Below are 8,103 nucleotides of genomic sequence, written 5' to 3'. Positions count from 1 at the left end.
TGGGGGGGTGTGCAAAGCATAGTATTCTGGGATTAGAGTAAAGGAAGACCTGAGTTCAAATTTGGTTTCATTCCTTGGGTAAATCATTTAAACTGCCATTGGTCTCAGTTTCCTCATCTGTAAAATGGTGTTCATACTAGCACTTATCTAGCAAGGTTGTTATGAGGTTCAAATGAGATAATGATTGTAAAACACTAGGCAATTAGTAAATGATACATAAACATTATTTTTATTATTAGTTAAAATTTATTTTTTAACATTCCCTTCCAGAATTTTTTGGGCAACTCTTTTCACAATTTTTCAATGAACAGAATCAGAAAATGTTGCAGTTGGAAGGGACACCCCCCCCACACACTTCTACAGATGGTGACCAATCGGAGCCCAGAGAATTGTGGCCACCACTTGCCCTAGGTCAGAATCACTCGACCAAGCAGAGCTGGAAGCTTACTCAGGAAACCTTGGTCATTGCTCACAGCATATCACTGTGGCCCTTCTAGAGAGCTCCATCCTTGTATGAGAAAGCCTTCAGGGTCAGAAGAGGCATTAATATATATTGTCAGAGAGGGGCAGTGGCTAGGTGGTGCAGTGGATACAGCACCGGCCCTGGAGTCAGGAGGACCTGAGTTCAAATCCAGCCTCAGACACTTAATGATTACCTAACTGTGGCCTTGGGCAAGTCACTTAACCCCAATGCCTTGCAAAAACATCTATCTATCTATCTATCTATCTATCTATCTATCTATCTATCTATCTATCTATCATCTGGTTGGCTCAGCTGGGTTTGGTCTTTGACCATTGTCAGGTATCTCTCATGTCATTTTGCTTGAAAAAAGGCCTCTCTGTTGCATGGGTCTGGGAAGGACAAGATATCAGGAAGGGAAAAGAAACAGGAGAAATTACTTTCCCCCCTCACTTAACATTTTCTGGGGTGGGGAGCAGTGAGGACTCTTCTAAACCTGACCCTTATCCCTATCTCCTATTGGCACTGGGGTGGGGCTGACTTTGTGAGGTCACTGACATCCCACGGCTAGAAGATGAAAGGTGGCCAAGCTTTCCACCAGATGCTGACCCTGGATATTGGCTGATGGACAGCATCCTCCTTGTGAACTCTGGAATCCAATTGGATGCATTAATCTCCTTGGAGGGTGAATTAAATTAATCCCCTTCCCTGATGGCTTCGGAATGACAAGACTGAGGAAAGGAAAAGAGACTGTCAGGTCATATGGATGGCAGTATCATCAATTGGTTTGCAAAATTGAGCACTATGTAATGTCAGTAAAGGCTATGGTGCCATCTCTCCAGACTGTAAAACTGATTGGTTGGGGGTCTAGGCTATTATTTTGCTAAGACTTTGCTAAGGCAACTGGAAGAAGAATTAGGTGGCTCCTTAATGCAAAGGGGATAGACCTTTCTTTGGCACATTTAGAGGAAGGCCATTATTTGACGGGGCAAGCCATTTATCTACCCTGGCCTCAGCTTCTCCATCTGTAAAACAGAGAGAGGAAGAGTTGGATTTGGAACCTTGGAGGTCTCTTCTTACACTTCTAGGAACCTATGACTTTGGTGCAAGGCAGAGGAGCCAAGGTTCCAGCTATATCTCTGCTGAGGGAAGGCTATGACCAGGTACTGGAGTGGGGCAGGATAATAAGAACAGTTCATATTGGTAGAGGGCGGAAACTGTATTATTTAATTTGATCTTCATTATGGTCCTCTAAAGTCGGGACCGTTATCATGCCCATTTTGCAGGTGAAGAAAAGAGGGAAGTAACTTGTCTGAAGTCACACAGCTGGAATGTGTTGGAAGCAGAATTCGATCCCAGGTCTTCTCCATCTTTTCACACAACCGAGTCTAACCCCATACTTATTATCTACCCCAGATCAGCTTCCTTTCTGTCCTTCTGACTTTAAACATTACAACGATCAGCATTAAGCACCTACTTCCATTTGAACTGCTGTGATCCTAACTAGTCTCCTGACTTCTCCCTTTATTTTTTTATTTCCCAATGGGACTGCCACCAAAAGGAGCAGAATCTAGGGACACCCTAAAGGACTAGGCTATGGTGATGAACACAATACTTTGCACATTGTAGAAATAGTAGGTTGATGATTTTTATTGCAAAGGAAAATTATAATAGCTGCTTGTATTTAAATTGTATTTAAAGTGCATTTGTAGAGATAGGAGAAATTACAGTAAAATCATAAAATATGTTGAAAACTTGTTGAGGCATTGATGTACTCATTCTATTAATCTCCCTAAAATTACTCTTTCAAGCTTTCCTTCTTCTGCTCCTGCAAACTTGCAGTGGTTCCCTACTGCCAACCGGACAAAGTCCCAAGTCCTTAAGCTTGTGTTAAATGCCTTTTCCTTAAGAGCGTGGAAAGGACTCTAGAATGCAGTCTGAAGACCCAGGTTCTTTGTCGACATCTTTCTCCTCCAACTACATAACCCTGGACCATTTTACTTTCTTCAGATTTTCTCTTCTTCATCTAGGAAACTTGACTTTCCAGACTGATCTAACATTATTCCCCATCTCACATGTTTTGTTGTTCGGTTCTTCTCAGGCCTGTCTGACTCTTCATGATCCTATTTGGGGTTTTCTTGGCAAAGATACTGGAGTGGTTTGCCATTTCCTTCTCTAACTCATTTTACAGATGAGGAAACTGAGGCAGATATCCTTAGGTGACTTGTCAGGGTCACAAAACTAATAAGTCTCTAAGACCAGGAAAATGAGTCTTCCTGACACCAGGCCTGGTGATCTGCATACTCTGGCATCACTTAGGTGGTGTCCACACTACCTCACCTGATCTTACAACAAAAGTGACTTCCTTGCTGTTCTCAATAGAACGGCCCATTTCCAATCAGCTTGTCTTTGTCCTTACTGTGCCTCATGCCTTGCTCACCTCTCTTTTCAGAATCCCTAGCTTACTACACAGTTCAAATGGCCCTGCTTCTAGCAGGCTTTTCTGAATCTCTCCAGTTTTTCATGATTTTTCCACCTCTTGGAATTAGTCCACGTGTTTAAATCTTTAAACTCAACTCCCCCTCCCTCTTCCTAGAAGAATAGAAAGCCTTCTTTTTACTATATTGACCCTCCCCTTTTGACCCACCTCCAGATTTTGTAGCTGAAATGAACCTCAGAGGTCACCAGTCAAGAGACTTAGCTCATTATATCTGGGGAATCAGGACCAGTAGAAGTAACTTGCTCAAGGTTGCAGAGATGATAAGCAGCAATGATTAATCAGGTCCTCTAATTCCAAATCTAGGTTTTTCTATGATCTATCATACTGGGAAGACCCTTCCCATTTGATAATTAAGGAAATCAAAGACAAGACACTGGTTGACTTTCCCAAGATCTAGGGAGAGCCTGCCTGGCCATGGAATCGAGCTTCCATCCTTACACAAATACAAATGCCCTTCTCTCCTTATTTCCTCGATCAAAATATTTCCCACTTTTCTCTGTAGTGGTGGGTGATTCCCCCAAAGGACTATCACATTGAGTTGGGGAAAAGAGGGTGAGTGATAATGACCCTTGGGTTTCCCAAGATCTTAGCCAGCAGGGGATTCTTTCTTCTCTCTCTATCTGCTTCTGTCTCTCCTTCTTTCTATGTGTGTCTCTCTTTATCTCTCTCAGTGTCTCTATTTCTGTCTTTGTCTCTCTCAGTTTGAATACACTACATAATCCAGCTCCCTTGAGAGGCCCATGCCACATCCAACAGGATACATTCTCTCCTTCCCTGCCCTAGGTAATAGGGTGGTGCCACCTCACTGGGTAAATATTGAGTCTTGCATTGGAAAACCAGTGACACTTTTTGGTGGTCCTTATGATTTTTTGGAGGTTTTTTTTTGGGGGGGGGCAAGAAACTGTTCTTTTATTCCTAAAACAAAGCTACATTGTGTAGAAGAAATCATCCCTAAACTACGGAAGAAAGGTAAATGGCAGTGAGGTAAGCTTCTGTTAAGTGCCTAATAAAACAAAGCGCTGATTGGTTGAAGACAAACCATCCGGGTGATGGGGGAGTATCTCCCCTTGAAGATGAAATGGCTCCTTGGCCCATGGCCCTCTTCCCTCCTACCTTTTCAAAGACACCTTGGCTTCAGGTCCAGTTGGGGAGGGGCTGGGCCAGAAAGCCATCTGTGAATACAAGTCCCTATTTTCCTATAGCGTCTTCTTTCAGAAAATTAATTGGGCCCTACGAAAAATGGACCGTTGTTCAAGTTCGTCTCAGTTCAGAAAATTGAAAAAGCCCTCCTGGAAGAAGTCGGGAGGGCATGTGAAAGACCTCATTGTCTCATACCCGCTTCCTTTAAGGGCAAATCTGGCAGGGCCGTCAGCTCTGTTGCCAAGAGAAAATGAGCCTATATATTGGGGTTTAGTCTCTGCCAGAAAAAGTAAAGGGAGCTGGCAACAGTTGGCCGTTGTTGTGAAGGCCCCAGGTCCCATTGCAGGGAAAGGAACATGTTTCATATCCTGTTGCTCACATCTGTTTCTGGATAAATGGCAGCCCTTTGGCGATGCCTATGAGGAAGGGAGCAAAGCTCTCACCTGGAAAAGCCAGCGTGTTCTTCACCAAATGAAGACTGAGAGTGATGGTAGCAGTGATGGGACTAGGCAATAGTGACGTCTCCAGCTTGGCTCCATGGAGCAATCAGCTCATCATTAACACCTAGCATGGAGAAAGAATTTTAAGGTTTATGAAGCATTTTATGAATATTATCTAATCTTTACAATGACCCTGGGAGGCAGAAGTAATTATAACCTCCATTTTGGAGATGAGAAAACTGAGGTGGAGAGAGTCACACAGTTGATTATAAGCCAACTTTGTCTCTTAGCACCTGGGTAACCTTGGGCAAGACACCTTACATTTTGGGGCCTCAGTTTCTTTATTTGTACAGTCTAAGTCTATGAAAATGGTACAATCCAATCCAACTGGAAGATAGAGTTTCAAACCTTTTATCTACCATCTATCTATATATCTATGTATCTATGCATCTATCTATCTATCTATCTATCTATCTATCTATCTATCTATCTAATCTTTCTATCTCTTTCTATTTCTATTTCTCAGTTTACTTGTCTGTGAATTCATCTCTAGATCTGTTTATCTAAATTTTATCTTTGTTTATTTTGTTATCTATGTTTACCTACCTATCTGTCTGTCATTCAATTATCTATTTATCTATCCAATCATCCATCCATCTTTCTATTCATTTATCTATTAATTTATCATTCTATTTATTTAATTTTTTAATCAATTTTTTTATCTATCTACTTGCTTATTTATTCATTGATTTGTCTCAAATCATATTGAATTCAGGGTTTGTTTCTTTCTCCAAAAGCAATAAATCAATATATACATGAAGTCACAGGCCAACTTGAAGAACTATATGATCCATATAGCAGCGACCGTATAGGTGGCTGTGACTGTGCATTTACTTATAGACTCAGGGGACAGCATCATGGGAAAGAACCCTAGAGAACATTAGTCCAGTTGGGCCTCAAAGACCCTGTGATTTGGCCAAGGTCACATAACTAATGTGTAGACAAAGCAGTGTTAGAGTTTAGGTCTCTGCCTTCCAACCAGACTCACCGTCTTCCCGACCTCGGTTAGCAGGAGAAGGCGTTTGCTGGACATTGGGGACATGGAAGATGAGGGATCTGGGTTATTTCTAGGGGGGGTGTGGTTTGCCCAGATCTGACTTGGAGTCATTTGGATTTCTGAATATTTCTTCCTCTGCCTGTGTATTCTCTTCCATGTCTTCCATGTTCTGCCTTTTTCTTGATAATGCTTCAGAGTGAGCAATGCCAGGTCTGTGATTTCATCATGGAGAGGACAGGTCACCATCCGCTCTCCCTTCATTGTCTCCATGAGCCTCCTGGACACCAAGAGCCTTGGCCATTGCCCAGGGCCACACAGCCCCGGGCCCAGGCCTTGCTGGCTCCCGGCCAGCTCCCTGTGCACGGGCCAAGCTTCCTCCCAAGTCACCCTTTTGTTTTCCTCGTTTCTAGTGACCTTGTTTACTACCACAACATTCCAGACATCCACTACTGTGCTCACATGTGTCAACCTTCATCAATCAATCAATCAACCCACCCAAAAACATTTGTGAAGGAGTGGAGCCTGTGACTTTAGAGGTCTTGCCTTCAAAGAGCATATATGTTATCAGAAGGGACCATGTACACCTACTGAGTTATATGTAAGATATAGAAATGGAAAATAATAAAAGGTAATTTTGGAGGGGAGGACTGGGAAAGGTTCCATCTAGGAGGCAATTCATGAAGGAGATTAGGGATTACAGGAGGTTGGGGGAGTTCCAAGCAGTGGACACTGTCTACGCAAAGGCCCAGAAATGGAAGATGCAGTGATGAGTGTGTGGAACAGCAAGAAAGCCAGTTTGACTGGAATGAAAACTGTGTGAAGGGGAGTAATGTATAACAGGATAGTAGGTAGGAGCAAGGCTTCAAATGTCAAACAGAGGATTTTGGTTTTAAATCTAGTGGAAATGGGGAGCCACCAGAGTTTATGGAGGAGGGGAGTGACGTGGACATATCTGCCCTCTGGGAATGTCATTTGTGCAGTCATATTGAGAGGCCAATGGAATAGTTCAGGTGAGAGCTGAGGAAGACTCATCATGACAGCAGGGTCTAGGTATGAATAGAGGCTTCAGAGAACTTACCCTGGAACTTACCCTGGCAGCAATATGTGCGAATCTGAGACAAATCTAGCACACTGCTAGATTTTGCCTCTTGATTCAAACTCATGAATCACCCTCTTGTTTTGGGGTTTTCTTCATGGGGTAGACAGGTAAGAAGTAATTGGTGAATGCTGCTCAACAGACCACAGGATTAGGGTTTTGGAGCTGGGAGGACCTTAGAGACGGAAACTGAGTCTCCAAGACTTACCATGGGCAAGCAGGTGTGGTAAGAAAGCTTGTTACCTGTTTGTTCGGAAGAGTTTTATTTTTCCTTTAGCTGTAGAAATGTCTTCCTTTCCTTTCTCCCTCAGATCATTTACAGGGAGGGCATCCCTGATCCCAAAGGGAAGCCCATTTTTACCCACTGTCACAGATGGATTGTTCAGATAGTACCCTGCTACCCACAGCTTGGGACAGGTAACCATGAGAAAGATGTCTCAGTAGATGGGCCCTCTACCCATCACTTAGGAGAGGACAGATAGGAACTGACCCCTTCAAGGGGCCCAGGGACCCAAGGGCCCTTCTTACTTGGGGACTCATTACTTGGGTTGGAAAGGTGCAAATAGATGACAACCCATGCAGTGGGAGGGAGTCCCTGTACCTGTGAGATGAATGCTGTGTAACCTGGAACTATTACAACATCATCGTCTACGCTTGAGACCTGGTAACACAGATTCAAAGTATACTAGTTATTTGACCTGTAGAAGATCTATTTGTCTGGTCATGTGTAGTTTCCTTGTTACCAATCCGGGGTCCCCCCAAGCTCTCTGCCTGATGGACTGGCAGCCATGACTGCAGAGATCCTTTGCCTCAGTCTGTGGCCTTGGTTCAGAGCCTCAGTGAGGCTGTCCTGTAGGGAATCTGGATTTTCCAGGGTCCCAGCAGGGATCCTTCCCAGGAAGAGGGGTCCCATGGTAAGCTCACAGTCCTAGTACCTTGGAATAGGAATCTGTGAAAGGAACTTATGAATTTTGGCAAAGCTCTCTCTAGTTCCACCCTTGAATTCCTTCCAACATCTTGAATGAATGAATGCCTCTAATCCTAGGGAGTTAAATACAGTGAATTTAATCATTAGGTCTATTCATTGACGACTGTTTGTTTGAAATCTTCTGGTTATCTGACAGTTTGGGGGTATCTGATTTTGACAGCTTCTTCAGTAAAATTGATTGAGTCTAATATTCTTAATTCTACTTTGTGTCTCATGATAGCTTTCAGTCTTGGGTATTTTTGAAGTTCTGTTTACCTTCAAAAATACAATACATCTTAATCATCAATGTTGTTAGGTATAACTTGAGAGGCAATGTTGGTTGCCATGAGAATCGGGAAGGTCTGGGTTCAGATCCTGCCTCTGACCTACGAGTTGGGTGACCCAGCAAATGACTGATCCTGTCAGTGCCCTGTTAGGCAGGG

The sequence above is a fragment of the Macrotis lagotis genome, chromosome 7 (genome assembly GCF_037893015.1).
Source record: "Macrotis lagotis isolate mMagLag1 chromosome 7, bilby.v1.9.chrom.fasta, whole genome shotgun sequence".
Classification (NCBI taxonomy): Eukaryota; Metazoa; Chordata; class Mammalia; order Peramelemorphia; family Peramelidae; genus Macrotis; species Macrotis lagotis.
The sequence above is the reverse complement of the archived record's forward strand: the minus strand, read 5'-3'. Positions refer to the sequence as shown.